The sequence below is a fragment of the Poecilia formosa genome, unplaced genomic scaffold, assembly GCF_000485575.1.
Source record: "Poecilia formosa unplaced genomic scaffold, Poecilia_formosa-5.1.2 Scaffold310, whole genome shotgun sequence".
Taxonomy (NCBI): domain Eukaryota; kingdom Metazoa; phylum Chordata; class Actinopteri; order Cyprinodontiformes; family Poeciliidae; genus Poecilia; species Poecilia formosa.
The window spans coordinates 289,609-311,668 of NW_006800249.1; the positions used below are offsets into that span (position 1 = coordinate 289,609).

Here is a 22,060-nt window from a genome sequence, read left to right on the forward strand (position 1 = left end):
CATCCAGCTGCCTTTAAAAACAACCCAATCAGTAAATACTGTCCAGGTATTTAATCTCCAGATGTTCTCAACATTAGAGAACAAACACATCATGTAGAGTGGTAGTTAGGTTATGAACAATATCCCAAGCTTTCAATATTTCACAAAGCTCTATTTAATCCATCATCTTAAAATGGAAAGAGTATAATTGTGAACCTACGAAGAAATGGGCAACCATGGCTGGGCAGTGGAAACAGAAAGTTGCCCAAAGGCAAATGAAGGAATAAAAGACAAGACATAAAACAACATTTAAAAACATACACATCAAATCAAAGGCAAAGGATCTTATCAACTTACACTGTACAAACCATTGAAGTGGAGATGACAGTCTAATACTCAAAGGAAACAAATTTGAAAAATGAAAATGAAGTTTGGGAGCCATTACGGAAAAAGCTCAGTGTCCTCTCAGTTTCCGTGTCGTTCTTTGGACAATTAAAAGAAGTTGGAAAGGGGCTCATAATGTTTCTGGAGGAGCTGCAGAGATGCTCAGATTTTAATTGTGCTTTCACAAATTTGGTCTTTTTGGAAGAGTACCTAGAAGAAAACATTCTCACCCACATTCAAAATGATGTGTGTGTTCACCCTGAAAAAACCCTCACTTTGGTGAAGCAGGGCAGTGGGAGAAATATATTTAGTGGTGCTTTTCTTCAGCAGACACAGAGAAGCTCCTCAGGGTTAGTGGGAAGATGAATGAAGCTAAATAAATGGCAATCATGGAAGAAATAATAGAGATGTTGGATATATATGTGGTTGTGCAAATCTGGTAGAAGCCCCAATTACCTGCGACTGTAATGGCAGCCATGGTGAGCCGTAAAATGCACAGCACAGTTTTTAGATTAAAGACACGTCAACTGCTAAACCTGCACTTGTTCTGTTGCAATAAAACCTGACCATGAGATTAGCCGTCAGCTTAAGAGAAAACATAAAGGAAGGCCTTAGAGCAGAGAAATGAGTTGAGCCGTAACAGGAAGAGCTGAAATGAGAAGCGACTAAAGCGGAATGGAAAGTTCTAACATTGTGAAGGAATGAAGCAAGATCCATGGAAAGAAGGCAACATCAAGATCAAGAATATAATGAAGCAGAACAAAGAAGAGAAGCACAACTCTGTTTCTCCCCATGGGTGCGTGAGACTCGGGGTGTGTGTGTGTGTGTGTGTGTGTGTGTGTGTGTTTTATACATCGCAGCCTGCAGGGTTGCAGCAACTTTTAGCCCCGATGTCCATCCGGCCTCGATTACAGCAGAGCCCGACAGGCTTGCATCACACACATAGACACACACATGCACACACAGGATGAGGCTGCAGGCTGTGTGTGTGTTGTTTAGTGTGTCTGCCTGCTCTCCTCTCTGATCTGAGGAGATTTTCCAACATTGTGCATTCTACCTGACACTGTCCTCCTCCTCTCCTTCTTTATTCTACTCCTCCTCTTCTTGTTTTCCTGTCAGCTTCTCCTCCCCTCTTTTAATCTTTCATCTTTTCCTCCTTTCCACTCTCCACTCCCATCCTCTCCTCCACTTTAGATCTTTCTCTATAATCTTCCTTCTTTATCTCTCATCCCTTTTTGCAGGATTTCATTTCTTCTTCCTTGGTTGTGGCCATTTCTGTCTCACTACTTCTTCTTATTCTCTCTTTTTTTGCCTCATTCTGTCATCTTCTGTCAATTTCTCACTCATTGACCTTTGGTCTTTTCATTTTCTTCTCTTTTTGTCTTTTATTATGTCTTTTTCCAACATTTGTTCCCTTATTTTTGAAATATCATATGTCATCATTGTTATATATTTTCCTTTTCAGCTGCATTTTGGCTTGTAGCTCAGAATAGTTACATTTGTTTAAGTCTCCTGCATTGAGATATATATATTTTTAAAAAATGGAATAAGAAAGCAGAAGATGCAATGAAAGTTACTAAAAAGTGATTATGTTACTCCAATGTAGAAAGAAGAAAATGTCCATAAATGTAGTTCGTAAAGTTTAGATTTACATGGTTATTCATCCATGTGGAGACTTATCAAACTGGAATGCCACATTCCTGTTTTAAAGTCTTTTTACTCGAGAGAAATGTTTTCAGGCAGTGCTGTTGAGGATGTTATTGGTTCAGAAAAGTACATTTTAAAATTAGTTATCTGCTTTAAAAAGCTATTAGAAAGGTGATAATATTTTATTAACTTTTCATACATTTTTGTTGGTTTTCTGGCTGTATTTGGACTCCAGCATGTCCAACTCCATTCTCAAAATGCCATTCTGTTTCTGTCCATTTCTCATTTTATCTTCTTTCATCCTTTATCTCATCTCTTCTTTCAGATCGTCTTAACTTCAGCTTCTTTTCTCCATCCTCTCAGTCCCAATCCTTGGCTTCACTCTCCTTTTCTTTGTTGTGTACTTTTCATTTTTCTTTACAATTCCTTTCTTTCTTTTCTCTGCTTCTCTGTTCCTCTTAGTTCAACATGATTTTTTTTTCTCATGTCTTGAAAACGCTTAAGATTTTTTTTTTTTAAGTTTAATCTGTTGCCTTTCTATGGAGGAGAAATCTGTGATCCATATAGTCTTTTAAACAGATGGACCCATTCTTTGGAATTTCAGTTTTCCTTCTTGGAAACGGTCTTCAACACCTTCAGGCTTCATTACGGACAACAGCAGCGTCTCTCTTGCGAGCCGAGCTCCATTAGACAATCCTTGGTGTGTCATCTGAATCCTTCTGTCTCTTCCTTTGGGCTCTCTTTGTCACATCGTAGCGTTATCTTTATCACTCTAACTGATCTCCCCTCTGCTTCCTTCACTTTGCATTTGTCCTCCTTTTCTTCTGTCTATCTCTCACTCAAACATGTTTCTTTTAAGACTCTTGCCCAAATTCAGAATGTTATAATCATCTCTTTGACAACAAATTGTTTGATTAAACCGGACCATTTTCCTCCACCTGCTGTTGTAAAACAACTGATTTTGTGTTTTCTGTGTGCGAATGATTTGTTCATAATTTTTTTACATCAGAAATGAACAGAAAGTACTCCACATGAAATTGAAGAACTGGGAGCCGCTGTGTGCCTCTTATCCTGTTTGCTTCCTGTGTTGTTGTTTGAAATGCAACAGCCTCTCCTGGTTGCAAGTTGCCGTCTGACCTGCTATTCGGCTACAACTGACGAAATTAAAGATCCGCACAGACAGACAGTTGTAGATTTTTCTCTACATCTGTCAGGAAGTGTACTCCAACATTCATACTCAGGCTCTTGAGGCTTGTTTGCTGCAGGATGTTACACCACCTTGGATTCTTCTTCTTCTCATAATCTGTGTGTAACTCAGATATTGCAGCGATAACAATGTTATTTAATCTCATGCAACACTAATGTCCTCAGCCTGAAGGATGCTTGAACTGATGTAACCAGAAATAATGAAATAATTCACAAATAAAGCCAAATTAAATGACGGCATCATGGAAAAAGAAAGGTGTCTGGTTGTAACAAAGCAGAACACTTTGAATTCCACACTGATGATCCCAATACGTGCTCTATTCATGTCAGGACATAATGTGATGCAAAACTGCCCTCAATTCGACACATTTACTTATACATTGATAATGACATAATATTGTAAGTTCATCCTCTCAGACACTGAAAAACTTTAATTTTGGAAAGAACACTTAAAACTGGCTATTCAAAATAAAACACAACAACCAAAAATAATCAATGTAGCACAAATTTTAAAAAAAAACACACAACCAAAACAATAAGAAAATTTATCAAAATGTCTCTGTAAACAAATTGGCCTTTAAAAAATATTGATAATCAGAATATAACTTGAGTTCTTTTCAGCTTATCATGCGATTAATTGATTATTTATTTTTGGATCTGTGGAAAAACGTTTCAGTCTATTGTAATGTATGGTGAAGGACCTATGTTGCTTTGGGCCTGTTTCTTTTACAAAGGTTCTGGAACAATGGTTATGTGTGCAAGAATTAATTAACTCTCTGAAATACCGGGACATACAAAATAAAATCCCCAGATACTCTAACAAAAAGCTGAAAATAAATTATCTTTTTAGTGTGAGGTATGTGCAAGAAAGATTGACCTACTTTAACAGTTTTAAACATCTTTACCTGGGGTGCCAATATATGTGGCCAGCGGCACTGTAGTGGGAAAATGAAGGCTTTTGTTGACCTTTGTTTTGAGAGTTCAGTTGTTTTGTGTCTGTTTGAGCACCAGGCCCAGCGAGCCAGAGACAACCTACAGACGCTCTCACAGACAAACTGATGTATGCCATCAGTTAAAATGAGTCAGGCGTTAACATTTCCTTGACCGTCTCTTTGATGTTAGTCATCTTCACTCTGCTGTTGAGTCCAACAGGGGGGGAGAGAAAGATCAAGTGAGACATAATGAGAGCACACGTTTGTCATGTGGAAATAAAACTCGTAACTCCAATTTTGGTCATTTTCAAGCCTTTCAGTTCAGTTTAAGAACAAAGATGTTTCAGTGACGACTGCAGGAAACTCGGCATGAAACCCTCTGAACCAAGACAAAGTCAGACATGTCACAATGAATCGAGCTGCCTTGAACTTCACCAACGACTGATGTTTGAGACAAAGCCCTGGTTTATAAAAAACAATAACAATTCTCCTCTAAAATGTTCAGATATTTGCATCAGTAGGTAACAAATAGAGACAGGTTGTTATTAAGACCGTGGCTGATGCTTGGGTATCCATAATGTGTAACTCTGCATGTGCAAACAGGTTTAACAGAAAAGCAGATGCGTTGTTTTCATTCTATCTGTGTTTTTATCTCTTTCCTTCTCGTTTAAATTGAATCTTCTGTGTATAATATTTAATGACTTATTCTAAATTCACTGTGTTTAATTTATACAGTTGTGGGCACACTTCTGCTACTCTGCGAATGTGCTAATAGCAGAGCAAATTTTTCATTTAGCACTTTAGCTTTTTTGCTGACTTTGAAAATATTTAGCACACTTCGCTTTCTCTATGTTTCTGGGTGAAAAATTTTAAAGTGCAAATTTACTCATCTGTTTTGTAAACTTTCATCTGTTCAACATCTGTGTTAAAACTTTTCCTATTGACTAATAAGAGTTCTTCAAGAAGCTAGTTGTGTATATTCATGCTCTTATTTTGAAGAAGACTTGTCACATTCTCACTTTTTTCACATTAAACTTTAATAAGCAAATCAGAAGTATACAACAAATGAACAAATGAGGTATACAGAAGAATACAGTACCCACATAAACAACAAGAAGTATTGATTAAACAATATATACAAAAATTCATACATATGAATTGTTTTCATTCGTTTTCCTTCACAGGTTCAAAGAAACAAAACAATATATAGCTCAACTTACTCAGCCATGACCTTACTGAATATGACCTTACATAAAATATTATCTGTAATTTCTATGGATGTTATAAAATGTTAAGCAATATTTCTGAATTTAAAGCTATTTTTAGCATGAAAAAAGTTCCATGCTCACTTTTTGACCCTGACCATGTCCTCTTCTACTGATGATTTGTAAAACTGTTGAAAATGAAAACAATTGAACATCTTTAAATGAATACTATTACTGACACAGGGTCAAAAATGGCCTCCTCTGACGGTTATGAGGGCTGTTAAATCCATTTTTTGGTTTGGCTGCTGGCGAGGTCAGCAAGCAAAGAAGATAAATAAATCAGAATACGTTTAAGTGTTTGATCCAAATGTTGAGTAGCAGAATGTTTTTTTGTAAACCTGAATTTCCTCCCTCGGGCTGAGCATTGACCTTTGACCCCTGCAGAAATGCACCGGCTGGAGAATCTCAGGATGAGGTGATGATGAAGATGTTGCGTGGGTTTCTGTATCAGTGGAAGTGGAGAGAGCATCGTCACAGAGATGAGATGGGAGACAGATTGAAGTTGACAGAGACTGTGATGAGAGAGAAGTGAAAGCAGAGTTCCCTTCCTCCTGGGACACACTGCGCTCGGTGTGTGTGTGTGGGTGTGTGTGTTTGCGTGTGTTTATGTGTGTGAGTGCTGCAGGCTGCTGCACTTCGACAGATGCTCTCATTAGTCAAACAGGCGCTCTGTCCGCTCTGTGAGGCTCATTAACCAGCACACTTCGACACAATTAACCCGACCTGCACCGTTTCTCCTCATCCAACCTGGGAATAAAATGAATTAATTTAATAACTTTTCCTACACTACAAAATCTCTTCACCAACGTGTTGCAACAAATAGATGTGTTTGTTTCATATTCACCTGAGTGGACCTGACCTGTTGAGTCCTTTGACTGATTTCTGCTGAGGATTTTCATCAAACTGAGTCAGACTAAGCAGAGTCAGAATCTGCTCCCTGATGTTTCTCATCCCTAGCATAGAAGGCTGCCTCGTGTTTGAGGTTTTATTTTCTGAACAAACACAATGAACCTGACAACTTCACTGTGATGATGAGACTCTGCAAAGCTGCAACCAGCCGCTGCAGCGACTGTTGTTCTCTCTGTAATGAAACAAATCAAACACAACATGTTCAGTGAGCTCAAAGGCACAGCAGCGCGTTGCTTGTCTGTGTGTGACAAATGGATCTGGACCAAGTTTTTTTGTTTTTTTCTGGATCTTTGACAGTAGGTAGATAAAATTGTGCTGTGTGGGATGTGAAACCTGGTAACAGACTCCTTTCTGCTTCCACTTGTTGGATATTTACATTTGACTACAGTTTGTAAACAGACCCTATGCAAAAAACAGCTTATGATTTGTTCGTTCTTTAAATCCAGTTTATTTACACATTTGGTTTAAACAACACAATAGTTTGGATACTGAATAAGAGATAAACAACATATCTACTGATTTTGCTCCATATTTGTATAGCTGCTTTGCATTTCCTCAAGAAAACCTCACAGCTTGGGCAGATTTTGTCTTTTTCGTTTGTCAGAAGTTTTAAACCTGGTAATGAAACACACAGGCTTTTCTGGCTGCTTTTCTGCAGCGTATTTCATGTGATTTCAACAGTCTTAAGCCTCACAACAGCTTTGCTTTGCTACAATAACATTAGCAGTGAACTCCACTCTTGCCTGCGATGGATTTATATTGATCTGAAGACGGCACGGAGCTCAGGAGATCCACAACCTCCGTAACAAGTTTCAACAACCCTCCTAGAAGTGAATTAGCCAAAGTAGCAGCTTTTGGAAGATTGGGTTAAAAATGTTCATTGTGTGTGTGCTTTGTGCTATGTTGCTGCGCTGCATGAGTGTGTTGCATGATGCAGGAAAAGCTGGGTGTTTACCCGCACAATAGAGCAAATCTAAGCCTTTGATCACCCGACTGAGTCGCCAAATCTGCTGGAAAATGTGTGAATGAAGTTGTGTGATTATCTTTCTGTCTTTGTGGGGACCTTTTACATATTTAGATCATAAGTAAAGGACAGTTAGGTTTGGAAATAGAGGCTTGGAATGGAATGTGTCAATTTGAATGTTAAAATTATTTCTTACCTGTGCATCAGATTGCAAAATTAGAGATCCTAAAAGAAACTATTCACTTGGCCTAATATGATGTCATTTTTCTATTAACCTAAAAGGTCTTGTGAAACACAAAAACTCATAATTTCTTAAAAAATGTTATATCTTTATTTTATTTTTTACACTGGATTGAGGCAAGTTTCCTCAAAGTTTTCATGTGCCGTTACGTGAGATATCTGGTGAAACAAATAAAGGTGTTCGGTTTGTGATCCAAATAAAAACCAAGTGGAAGATAATGAAGGGATGTGTAAAGTGACAATGAAGCATCTTTAATTTTTTTGTAGCACACAATTATAATATATTTGTCAAAAATGTCTTGCTTGAGTTAGAAACTGGAGCTCCTTGCAATATCTGTTCTCATTTCCGGTTAGCATTTCCAAGCAGTAGCAGCACAAACACTAGTTTCTCTTCTTCCTATGTTTGGTTCCCTTCATCTTCATTTTCTATGTCGTTTCTGCATCGCATCGTTTTCCCCAATTCAAACTGACAGGGTTGAATGTTATTCATTGCAAAAAATTGCTGTTCTGGCTGGAAGGAGCTAGCATTGTAGCACCTAGCATACATCATCACCCAGGATGCATAGCAGCATAGACAATATGGCAACAACTGTGCAACATTTTAATTCAATTTATAAAAAATAAGTAATTACAGTATTTTTTCTGTACTGTTTTATGTATATTGTTACAAATAATCAAAGATCCCTTTAAGTTTAGCTTAAGTAATTTTGACAACAAAAACGAAATGGAATGGAGAAAATAACCCTTTAGCAACAGTTCACATTCCATAATGGTTTATAAGCATAAATGTAATCTCAAAATAATTGGTTGCCTATTTTGTCCTAATTCATATAAAAGATAAAAGTCAAAATGAACAAATATGGTGTGTCAAATGTTGAGGCTACAGTGTCATCATAATACCCTTAATTGGTTATTAGTAGGAATTTTTTTGCTCTTCTGGTTGGTTGAAAATCTAAAAGTTTGATAAAACAGTAGTTTGTAATATTATCAGTAGATGTGTGGTTTGAAGTCTTTACCATACTACCCACATGAGCACAGCATCAAAATATCCAGCTTTACACCTTCATTGATTTTTAACAAATATGTTCAACAAAGTTGTGAGTTTGAGACATGCACCCAGAGAAAGAGAGAGAGAGACATTAAAAGCTCAAACATCATTTACACTCACAGATCATCAAAACTGAGGATTCGTCCCACTGAGTGACATACACTTACACACTGAATTTAAAAAGCTCACAGCGGCGCACTAAAATACACGCCGTTACCCAGATGCAGAGCCAGGAGCTCCACAGCTGCACTCCTTCAAGTCCCTGGAGGTGGTTGGCCGTTATTTATAGGCCCCACCCACAAGCAGAGAGCCTCCACCAGCTGAGGAGATGGATCATTTAAAGAAGCATGAATTACAAAACTGATTCTCAAATGCTGTCACAATGCACCCATGTCCGTGCACACACCGAGGAAGAGGCCCACATGGTTATAAATTTGAGCAGACGCAACCATCACACACCCGCATTTGTCATCCAAAGAGATCCTCCATCAATAATCAAGGAAGTCCTGCATTAAAGTTTCACCGCTTTATTTTTTAATGGTTGACAAAAGTCCTCAGATATTCATAATTTAGACGACAGTCGCTGTTTCTCGGATTACATTGGATACTCTTAAGTTAGCATGATGATGCAGAGTGAGAGATGAGGAGCTAGCACAGAAATAGCCCACAACCAGCTGGCTCCTGTCCCTGGATAGACCCTTCCCTTCCCTACGCTTTTTAAATGCTCCATAATCCGAGTTACTTGATTTATTTGTTAAAGTGCAGGAATGGTGTAAGACCAGGACGTTCATCAAGTGGAGAAGTTAAGTGACACATTTTATGAGTTACTAAAACTCATAAGATGAGTTTAAATCCACTTCAATCTCCAAATTGAGGTGGAGATTGAAGAGATTGAAACCATAACAACAGTAATGATGGTGACCCAAAAAATGATGACCCTAATCTTGGGTCATGACTAAAAGAACAAGATCCTGCAAACACATGATTGAAATGAGCTAGGAGGGAGCTAAGTGTGAGCCACTGCTTCTCCACATCGAAAGGAGTCCACTATTGGACATCGGACCAAGACGCTCTCTCCATAACCCCCCAAATTTTTTCTTTTCTTTGCTAATGCGACTCAAATACATGTTTTTTTTCTTCCCAATTGTGACCTATATCCAGATTTTTCACTGCAGTGAAAAAGCCGGAGCCCAATTCTGAACTTTTCACCCTGAAAAGATACAATCTGTGCCACTTCTATATATGGTACTAATACAGATACGTATCAGATTGTTTTCAAAGTGTCTGCAGTCTGTCTGGTCATGTTGCATTTTATCCAGCTTTTAAGTCATTCATGTGAGAGATGAATCATAATTCTGCTCCAGAAAAAGCCAGACATGGTAAATCTGGACATAAACAATGCCTGAAAATTATGTTTATCAAATTATGAAAGAAGCATAAGTCACTGAAGTGAATCACATCACGATCCCACCACTCATGTTTCTGATTACACATCAAACAGACTTTGGGGATGTAAACTGTTCCCACAGAAGTCTCATTGTGATTGCATTTAATTAGTAGTATAAAAAACATGCAAAAAAAGTGGATTTCAGCAAAAGGATCAGAATTGGGGCACAAGATCTTTTGTGTGAAGGCATTCCATGTCCTTGAGCTGGTGTTCTGCATGTTTTATTGTACCTCATATAAAGTACATGAATGGTTGAGAGGAAATGCCATCACTTAAATGAGGGGTCTTGGAGCAGGGACAGCTACCTGAAGGAGCCACTGGTCTGGAAAGATTTGATGCGGCTGGTCTGGTCTAAGATGTTCTGGTTTGTGTTTCTCGTGTTGAGTTCTTTGCATCCTGGATTGATCTTGTTGGGAGTCTTTCTTGTCTCACTTCCATCCCATTGTGGATGTTCTAGTTTGATCTTCAGGTGTAATCCTTATAACCTGTTGTGATTAGATTTTTTTTCCCAGTGTTTTTTTTTTTTTGGTCTTTTTCTCCCTTTATGTTCTGTCTTTTTTGCCATCTTTTCTCATTTTCTTTCCCTTTTTTTTCAACTCAATTTTCTCTTGCTTGATTTTATCAAGTTTGAGCTTGCAAATGTTTGATTTTCCTTTTCCTTTCAGCAGTTTTTACCCTCCCTTTCATGTTCTCTGCCTTTCTAGTCATCTTTTCATCTTCTGCTGTAACTCTTGCAGAACCAATCTCACTGTCTCTCACAAACACAGACACACACACATCAAGTACGTCCCTCCGACTGTTGAAAGCCTTTGTTATTTTTTGACGACGTGTAGCAGCACTCTACCTGTCGACGCTACCAGATTAAAACAAACACTGATCTGGCGGTGTATCCTCTTCTACTCATCACACTTTTTTATAATACTTCTTTTTTCTAAAGAAGACATCAGGAAGATACATTTGTTGTTGTTGATTTTCCCTTCTTTTAACAGTAATTGTGTGTCGGTTGCCACTTTTTTCTCTCCCTTGTTGTGTCTCTTGCAATGTTTTTCCTCCTCACCCACCCATCTGTTTTCCCTCCTGTATTATTGATCCTCCCAGCAACCGTGTCAATACAAATCAGGCCTGTGGATCCACTTTTTGCCTGTATTGATTGGACTCAGCGGCCATGGTGCTCCTGAGCAAAAAGCGGCACCCCTCCACCACTCCTCGCCTCCCTCAGGGCTACGCATTCTCCTCCGTGGGAAACAGAGATCCTGATTGCCAACTGGAGCAAAGCTGCGCTTAGTTTCAGCCTCAGCTCACTGGGAATTGAGTGATGGCGGCTGATGCAATGATGTCATCAGCTCGCTCTGTGGACACAGCGGCCATATTTAATTTATGTTGCTTTAAAGTCTCATCTGATCCCCCTTTTGATCTCCAAACCTCTAGTTTGTGTCATTACAGCCCCTGGAATTTTTCTGCATACATATTCTAACCACCCTGCATAATTCAGTACATTGCAACATCATGTTTACATTAATTTTACTTGTTTTCAATTTGGCATTTGCCAGATCAAATAGAATATAACCCGTATAACTTTGTTTTACGAGGAGGATTTCAGGTGCAATCAAGTGCAATCAAAGGAGTTTTGTCTTAGTTCTTTTTAACCTTCTTATATTTTGTCACATTCACACAAAGGTAGATAACTTAAGGCTGTAATATTTAAAATAAATCAGTTAATTCAACTCCTGTATTATTAAACTGGGCTGAAATAAAATGAAGGTAAGTGGTTAAAATGGTTAATTATTAACTCAGCAGCAGGAATGAAATCTGGATCCAGAATATGTCTTAAGAAAATCTGAGGCAACTTTAGTTATTAACTCTATGTCATTTAAAAACTCAAAAGACTTTTATTTATTCATTTATTATTTTCACATACAAAACACAAATTAAATCATGAATGTATTAAAGTCATAATTTAATTCAGCATATTCACATCCCACTCTCTGTTTAATAAACTTTGCAGGATTAAATCAACACAGAGAAATGCAACCATGCATACTCAGAGTAAAGGGCAACATAGAGTAGTTGATTAACTTAATTAACATGGTTTTGGACTGTGCAGGACCTTCTTAATGCAAAATAATGGTACTATGCCACTTGCTTTTTTTTTTTTTTTTTTGCTTTTTTTTGGTATTTATAAAAATTGATCAAATTACTTCTTTGGGTACTGATTTAGAATGATTGAGAAAACCAGGAATCATTATCTCTCAGAGTTCTTTATTTCCTTCTAATAATTTATAAACCAATCAAAACTTCTTCAACTTGCATCCATTCTGGTCTTTTTTTGTCTTTATCGATGTTGAAAAGATAATGCTGTTGCATTCAACTCATCGCAGATATCTTGCCTCTGCGCTTTTTATTTTTTCCTCCTTCGTTTCCACTCTAACCACAGAGTCCAACTCTAATTGAGTTTTTGTGTAGCTGTTCGCTCCTCCTACATGCCATCCTGAGAGCCCAGACGTCATTTTTGACTCGTTGTGGATTAGGTTAGTGGTCAGGAAGAGGGCACTCTGTACTAACACACACTGTGAAGCAATGACAGATTTTATTCTGTGTTATGTTCTGTAATATAAATTTTATATCAGTTTTGTTTCCATATATTGCTATTTTAATTCAAGTGAAGTAAAAAAAGACCCAAAGGTATTGTTAATACTCTCACCACAGCTAGCTTAAAAATACAAATCAAGAAAAATCTGAAGTAGCTTTTTAAAACAGAAAATATAAGCCATGCAAAGAATGCAACAATCAAAAAAACAAAATCAGCTGCTGATAAATATATATAAGAAATTATAAGATTACATTACCAATAAATTATATAAAAAAAGATACCAAACAGGTTAGTTGTTTTAGTTTATGACTAGGTTTATTTAGAAAGCCTGAGTGATGATGAGCAACAAGGTCAGCATCTCTGTTGCAGATTGGTTACAGTTCACCTGTTTCCACCTGCAAAGACATGCAAGGTCTTCCACTCTGTTTTGTCTAAATGAAATAAAGAACAATTAAAAAACTGGTTGGGATTCTGTTTACCTTTTACCTTTGATGACTTTTAAACGGTTTTTATGCGATTTGCTTTTTGTGCTCAAAATTAGCTTTTTGTGCCTGACATTAGGAAAAGTCAGGATGTCTAGGTGGTTATACTCTCAACATGTCAGCAGATTATAGCCCAAACATTTCTAATGGAGATAATGGAAAACTGAGGATTAAGAAAGGGAAATAGAGAAATTGTCTTTCCTGAAAAAAATTGATTTGATTTGCTAACTTTAGTAATTATTGCACATTAGTTGGTGTTTTGTATGTTCTGTTCCCAATAGGGACATTTATGGATTGATTTCTCAAATTCTTGTCATGTGTAATTCTCATCATTATCTGCCTTGTTATCTTAGCTCCAAACTCTCTCTCTCTTTCTGTCTCTTCTCCTTCCTTCACTGGTCTTCCTCTTTCATCCCTCTCTCTTCATCAGTAGTGAAAAATGGGGCTTAATTAACTGAGTGCCTGCAGGACTTTGGCTTTCTTCGCATGTGTGTGAGTGTGCTGAGGTAAAGTAGGCCATTCTATAAGGTGGTTAATTAGGATGCAGCAGGCCTCTGTCCACTGGCTCCAAGGGACCAGATGGAGAGCTGGGTTCACCAACAGAGGAGGGTTTGTTCAATGGGTTTGCTTTGACTTGATTGCAGAATGACAACATGGGCTTGAGATTCTTCTGCAGCACATATCTTCTCTTTTAGTTTGTTTTTACATATAACTATAATTTTCATGCTTAGCATAGGTTAGACATTAGCATACTTCTTTCAACTCAGTTGTTGCATATACCAGCAGCCATTTGAACTCAGTAATAGCTCATTTTAACTTTCAAAGCAATCAGAATGGAATATAACATACTCTGATGCAAATGGATGGAATCCTTAGAAACATTTTCTTTATAAATTAGAAAAGCTTGGGTGGGAATTCAAACAGCTTAACAATTTATACATATTTACTAAAATGAAAACTAGAATGACTGGTTGTGTATGCAAAAGGTAAATAGACAGAAATTACACACCACAGCACAGTGACAGAAAGTTTAAAGATAAAATTATGTAAAGACTTTGGACGATAGTTGAGGCAAACATGTACCGTTGTGCTCAAGAAACAATAACTGTTTACTCCCCTTCCCTCCATCCATTCAATTTACAATTAATTCCACTTATTTGTTGTAAAATCAACTAGCAGACTTAGATTTAATCCAATCTTTTTATAATACCAGCACATTTCTTATTAATGTGAGTTTTATTTACATTACCTTTTAGGTTTGGAGCTCTTCACCAGAGATAATTCATAATAATAAAAGTAGAAACAGATAAAAAGAGATTTGACTGCGGTATATTTTCTAATGATTTTCCAACAGGTTATAAGTAAATTTAGAAATGTAATTACATTGATTTTTAATCTTCTGTTTGCATTGTTTCACTTGAAATATGTTTTCCTATTTAAAGAAATGATTTGACAAAGCAGAAATCTATTTGAGGGAAATAATAAATTGTTTTAACATAAACAATCAAAGGCTATCAGAAACTCTTCAATTTATCTGTTGAGCTCAGAATAGAAAATCTTGTTTTTTCCAACTCTTGGAAAAAAAAGACATTGTGTCACATAAAGTAAAACATAGTTTTAGAAAGTTTTTAAGTCTTCACAAAAGAAAAATATCACAAACACAACAACACAAAGCTGGGGTGCATTCACATTCTGAAAACATAAGTTTTGTTGTCCTGGCAACCAGGCAGCAAGTCACCACAGAAATACATCCCACACTGTCAGTCGAACACGTGCAAGCACCAGCGGTCAAATACACATCAATGTGAGTATTTGCACTTATTAAGGGTAAAATGGATGGTGGCAGACATAGCAATAATAGTTGGGCCTTCACTCTGACAGAAACACAAGCTGAGTGTCATGCAGCTCGCTCTGATCCTTCTCCAGAGCCAACACAGCTGTGTCTCTGTTTGTGTCTAAAGTCACCTGATGCACACAAACAGCAGGCTTTTAAGGAGTACACTGATCTTTTGTCATTCTGTCAAGGAATAAAAACGCTGGCTGGTAATTTAAGTAAAAAATGATCCAAATTACGATAACAGTTATACCAATTTCTATTTTTTTGGCCATTTTTGATTATTGTGCAAAAATAAAAATGACAATCAAGGGGAAAAAGTGGAATAGGCCAAATTAAGGGTATTCTCAAACCCACATAGTCATTTGACATTGTTCAATTTTGAATTGTGAAATGAACCAAACCCTTTGAAACACCTGTGCTGGTGCTGCACAAAGAACCAGTGAAGGAAACAAAACAAAAACCTGGAGAAGACACTGAGTGCAACTTCCTTCTTCATAAAAATATAAACAAAAATGGAGTGGCGTCAGATTTTAGCAGTTGCAGGATTTCACTTTTGTTGTTGGTAAAAGACCAAGAGCCATTTCAACCGCTAGCGCTAGACACACAAGTTTGTTTTGATTGCATTCACCCAGAATTCCCTGGACTATAGTCCACTTCCTACTTTGGAGCGTTTTACACTTAGTATTTACATGCATTTGAACCGGACAGAGTTCACTTAATAATTAATCTGAGACTTAGGTTTGTAAGTGAACCAGGGTTCGATTGTGCATTTACATCTCTGCAAACAAACTGAACTTTCTGGACAGATGAACCAGAGTTTGATCAAAGTGGTCTAAACGGGACTGGTATGAATGCACCTTTAATGATCAAGATGAAAAAAAGCATTGCAAAGCAGCTACCTAGGTCAACCTTGGTGAAATCCAACTCTCACTGGAAACAAGTCCGACTTCCTGCCAGCAACAAGAACCAAACTCTGACAACGTTTGATCAGGGTGTGACTGTAAGAAGAGGCCTCGTCCACCCAGAGGACTGGCTGAGTGACATGGTCGAACGTCGTCTCTACGTCCACAAAACACATGTAGACTGGTTGGGCGAACTCCCATGAAGCCTCTATTATCCTGTGGATGTAGAGTCTTTTTGTTTGTTGAATATAATATGCTGTAAAGACCTAAATCTGTTTCATTTTCACTTTTATATTTTAGGCCCAAAAGCCAAAGAGTTTTTAGGAGAATGAGATGACAGCGCTGCATTTAGCTTCGGTTCCTGCGCTCTTTGGCAGCTGATTGCAGAACTCTGTATTTTCTCCTCTTTGGAAATATTTTTACAGCAAATACCCTTTTATTTTTATTTTTCTCTTTTGAAGTCTTCAAAAAAACCAAAAAACAACTTGAATCTCGGAGTTTTGAGGGGGTCGTCATGCTGTTTCTGGTTTATGCTTGCTTTTTCCTTTTATGTGTTTTAGATCTTCTTGCACTTTCCTTCTCATCTTTAATGTCTCTTGCGTGTGCTGATCACAGATGTTTTTCTCCCCCTGTTGCGCTGCTTAGCAGGTTGCGACAAACAGGTTTGTTGAAAGCGCTTTATATATAAACTTGTCTTTCAATTGAATAAGTTTTCATCATCGGCTTTGTGACAACCTGTAGGCGTGACTGTATTTTAATTTAGTCCCCTACATCTTGTTTTCCTTCCCTCCCCTAATTGAGGCGAAGCACTCGCAGCAGAAGTGGTTTTCTATTTTTGAAGCCGCGTTGGTTGGCTGCCACATCTCCTCTTCACGCTAAATCCATCAGCTGCCATTCAAATCAGATACTCAGAGGAGAAAGACAGAAAATAGCTCCTCTCATTGTGTCTCTGTCCCCTCAATTCTGTTGCCTCCCGCTCCAATTCTCCAACGATGGTTGTAACTGATCCTCTGTGAAAAAAATGGAAATTGGAAGACAGCAGATTGGAGTTTGGCGTAAACAAAGCTCAATTCTCTCCCTTTTTTTAGCTTCGTTTTGCGGAACAAGGCGTGACACGCTTTGCATTGAGATTCAAATGAATAAGTGGTGGCTTAAGATGGACTTATCCGCACTTCACTGGGACTATTTATCCGCTTTTGTAAAGGATGTGTCATTCTCGACTCTTCCTGCGTAAAAGGCTAAAGACAAAACAGCGTTCTCTGTTCAGCCCATCTGACTGCGAGGAATTATTTCTGTTCAGAGCTTTATGAAACTTTATTGATCTCTCCCAGGAAGCTAGGCCATCCCCTCAGCTGAACTGATCTGGCAGATAAGCGGAGGACAATCAATTCACAATCAGAACACAGAGGAAAAGCTCAAATCTGAGCCAACAGTTATACACATCAGAGTGTTTGTTTCTTTTGAAATTGAGGAGGAATTGTTCCAAACACGAAGGCTGCAGAAATATTATAACAGCAGATGACTGAGAGTGAGAGACAGATCAGGGATAGCAATAAGAGGATGAAGAGGAAAAAGATGAAGGGCTAAGTACAAGTTGGACCTAAAACACAGAAGAGAAACCAGATGGGTTCAACAAGTTTTACTCACAGAAAAGCAAATGTGTAATGTGAGCGGCTACTTCTTGGGTTCAACGCTCAGGCCAGACTCAAACTGGAAGTCATCAGGAAATGGAAGTCCGACTCTCTTCTGTAGAGACTTTTAACCTCAACAAACTTGAAACCTCAGGGATGAAACTATTATTTTCTTAAAATATTTAATCGTCTCCCTGTTATCAGTCATAATGTTTGACATTAGGTATGCATTGTGAAGAACTCTGAAGGCTTTATCCCTACATTTCAGTTGGCTTGAGTGACAGCACCTCGATGTGCCTCTTTTTGACTCATTTTGTTTCTTTTTATTAGGATAATAATGTTCATGTTGCTTGACCCATTTTGAGCCAGACATCCCCTGTTGGACATATGACCTTTGAGCCAACTCTAGAATGATTAATGCTGCGTAAAGAAAGGAAATGAGAGGCTGGTTCAATGACTGCAGGCTGATCAGGCGCCATCATTTAACCTCGCTGCCGTTCCTGACGATCTATTGGGACATTTGAAATGTTCCAAACATGGCAAAAAGTAAAAATGAAATTATAAAAATATATCAAATAAAGGAAAATAAACAAAAGTCTCGTGCTTTATGGCAACAGAACTGCCTGTGGTTTGACAAGTTTGTGATTCCGTATTTTTCTCAAATTTCTCATCTCTTATGTCTCTCAGATGCATTGATCACCTTTTTGCATTGCTTATTTGTGGATTTTGCTCATCAGTGGCATTACAGTAGCAGAATAACAGAGTAGTTCAAAGCCTCAATCTGTGTGGTATAGAGCTGCTTGATCAGTTAATTAATTACAGTTAATTAGCTGCGCCTTCCTGCCCTTGACTCTCTTAATTGCAAGGGAAACGCTGCAAGTATTTCTTTGACGCTGCTTCTTCATTTCAGTTTTGTTTGCTAAATAAATAGTGACACTGTGCAATATCATTTACTGTTTATCTCAGGTAGTATAAATGTAATATTATTTTTAAACCCTTGTGATGAATTAGAAATTAGTGCATATTAAGTTTGGTTTTATGGTGATTTACTTTGTTTTTCCACTAATTTGTGCCAGAACCTGCAACAACTTGATTTTGGCAAAAAGTTTACCTAACTTTTTATATGAAAACATTCAGTGATGCTGGAATGTAAAAGTGCAAATAGATTTTTTAATGCAACATCTTCCCATCTTCTCACCTACAATTAGCTTGTTTACAGAGTTTTTCCTCCTTCTGTTGTTGGGTTTTTCTGTTTATCTGCAATCAAATCTTTCTTTTCTTCACTCTTCATTGATGTACCTCCTCCTGGATTGTTTTTAAGAGACATGCTGCTGTGTGAAGCGTTTCCCCGCACCCCTCTAACCTAAAAACTGTGCTGCAGTTCAGTGCCAGGGAAAATGTAATCTCACCAATGAAAGGAACTTACTCCAAAACTCAGGGGGATATGAGTTAAAGCAGAGGGATGAAAGAAATCATGGATAAAAAGCTGAGCAGAACAAATTGAATCTCATTCTGAGGCATTTCTTCACGTGTTAGACAGTCCGGAAAGTCTGAGAAAACATCCTACAGCTGGTGTGGAGAATCTGGCTAAAGAGAAAGTGAAAAAACTCACTTAAATAGCATCATTTTACACCTGAAATGAGGAACAAGTTGGACACATTAAGCCATGCTTGAGACATCCATTCAGTGTGAAAAGTGATGCTGCGCGACCCGGGTTCTGCTCCTCCGGAGCCTTGGCACGCCTGTGTGTGTTCGTGAAGCTCTGGCTTCAGCTCGGCGCCTCACATCAGGGATCTCTGCAGCGTTCAAGCTGTGAAGTAAATTTTCTGTGCTGAGAGGGATAAGTGCAAGGATATGAAAGAGTGCTTCATTTAAGAGAAGCTAAACTCAGATGAGACGAATAGCTGTTAACACCTGAAGGCTAAATGGTGGTCTCCCTATTCAGCACAGACAAAAAACAAATCTATAAGACACAGCAAAATAGGTACATGTAATTAGAGCACAAAACCAAGTGAACCTGTTTTTAGGTAATTTTGTAACGCTTTCAGATGAAATTATTTATCTTCTACAGCTCTATCCTTCTGAAAAACATGTTTTATATTTGCCAACGTGTTTTCATTACTGAATTTAATTAGATTGCAACTTTAATTTGGAGCAGAATTGCTTGCAAAAATTATTTTTAAATGAAGATTTTGATATTTTGCTTTAGTTGTCCTGGATGATGGATGTGGTGAGCAGCAACTGGATTAAATGTCCTACTTTGAGATGAATAAAGTATTCACTTTCCTTCATTCATTTGTACGTCCTTGTATTTATTCTTGCTGCAAACGTTAATATAACATTTTGGGTTTTAAGTGATAGACTGATAGTAGGTTGACATGTTGAAGTGGAAAATCAGGATACGTGGTTTCCAAAATCTTTGTTTTTAAATTCAGATTTAAAAAGTAGAGACACGTTTTTCATATATATCACGCCTTGCCACTGATCCTCAGTTGGTTATCGGACTGGCTTTGGCTAGACCACACAAACACACTGACAATTCAAACCAGATATTAAATATACCAAATAAGTAGACATATGCATATTTTGTCTCACTGTGTGAAGCTAAATCAGACCAAACTTCTCTTGTTAGTAATAACTAACCTAAAACCTTAGCCAAATGCCAGCAGAATTTCTTAGAGATTTTTTTTTACTTTCTTCAGATTTAGGTGTGTACAAACGTTTGGTCAGAATCAGGGATAATTGTCTCCTAACTTGTATGACTTGGGTCAAACCTTTTGGGTTTCCTCCACACAGTTTGCTTCAGAGACAACTGAGTTCATCAATAATGATTGGTAGTTTCCTGTCAACAGTTTGCACCTGAACTGTGGATCACTGCAGCTCCTCCAGAGTTACCATGGACTTGTAGACTTGCAGTTTTCTCACCCTGTTTCCATTTTTAGGAAAGCTCTTAGAGATAATCCTTAAACTTCTCCATAACTTTCTCTCTGACCTGCCTGCTGTGTTTCTTGGTTTTCATGATGTTTGTTCTCTAACAAACCCAGAGGCTTTGAAACAACAGCTGGATTTCACCACATGCACACATAAATTTTGCATCCTTAAAGCCCTGGCAACAAGACAGATAATCAATTCGCTTCCATCCTCTGAGTGATCAGGAACCCAGAATGCTTCACTGTCGATATGAAAGGGCGTCATTCTGTAATGACGTTCAGTGGTTCCCCATCCGGAGGGGGAAAAAGTCTTCACAAGTCATTATGCTGGTGTCAGTGACCTCTGATCTGCCTGGAGGCTTGGAGGAGGTTCTGCCAGCTCTGCCAGCTCCCAGATGTTTTGCTTTTTTAAAGTTTGCGCCTCGCCTGATGTCTGCTGTTGACCTGTGGTGCTGCATCTGAATGTGTTAATATTTATCATGATAATGGGACAGATTTCATTTCCCTTTCATACACGGGCCACAGCTTTGCGTATGCTAAACAACCAACAGGAATGGATGTGATTATTCTGGATTTTATGCTTTGACTGAAGAGCAATGATGCATACAGAAAACAGGGATGTTTGCCTCTTCCTTATTATCACTCTGTCCTCTTCTCCCACTGCTTTTAAGTTGATTTGTCCCCTTTAATCCACAACTAATATTTAAATGTCTGCTTTAATGTGACATTCTGTAGCATGTAGCACTATTTTCAGATGAAGATGGCCTTCTTGTTGCCATATGGGAGACTCTGTTATAGTTTAGGATGTTTTTCATGGGTATCAAGGACTTTAAAGAACCAGAGGGACTGAACATATACTGCAGCATCTAGTTTTTACTTAATTAAGACTGTTTCAGTTTTTCTCCCTTATTTATTTTTGTTTTCTTACACCTATTTCTTCCTTTGATTTGTTTCATATCCACTTTTTCCACTTTCGATATTGTTATCTGAGGATCAGTATTGGCTGATACCAATACGATACAGAAGAATCCTAACCCCAGATTAACTGAATTATAAATGTATTTGATAACTTTGCACCAGTAGAGCACACTTAAACACACCAATATCTTCACAACTCCGTCAAACTTTTAAAAAAAACCACACACACACAACTTGTAATTAGAAGTATAACAGCCAATGTAAAAGAAATAATAAGGAAATTGAAACTGACAAAAATAATAGGTTTATCTTGGTCAAACATGCAACAATAAGCTAAACCTGATTCTAAACATAACTCAAAATAAATAATAAAGCAAAATGTTGCTCAAAGCAAAAATTATTGAATTCACAGATCAAAACTTTTTTTCAAAATTGGGTTCAATACAGATATTAATGTCGGATTGGTACATTTCTAGTTTCTTACCCATTAATTTCTTCTTCTTTAACTCTGACTCCCATCTCAGTGGATTGATGTGTCGAGGGATCTCTTCCTCCTCACCTCCTCATCATCCCCTTTGTCTCTCCCCTCCCTCTCCTGCTCTGTGTGTTGACACACCTTCAGAGGTGATATAAAAAGACAGAAAAAGACACCGTTGTGTTGGGTTGTCATCTCCTCTCCTCCTCTCCTGTCACCTGCTCATCCTTCCTTTCTTCTCTGCTTCCTCTGAAGTGAAGTTTCTTCTCTTGTC

At 37.9% G+C, this 22,060-nt stretch overlaps 1 protein-coding gene across 1 annotated transcript in view; it reads left to right on the forward strand.

The window, feature by feature from the left end:
* The window catches only part of LOC103152430 (neural-cadherin), a 194,735-nt gene that overhangs the window by 35,952 nt on the left and 136,723 nt on the right, over nt 1–22,060 (forward strand). The gene's annotated exons all lie outside the window — the stretch shown is intronic.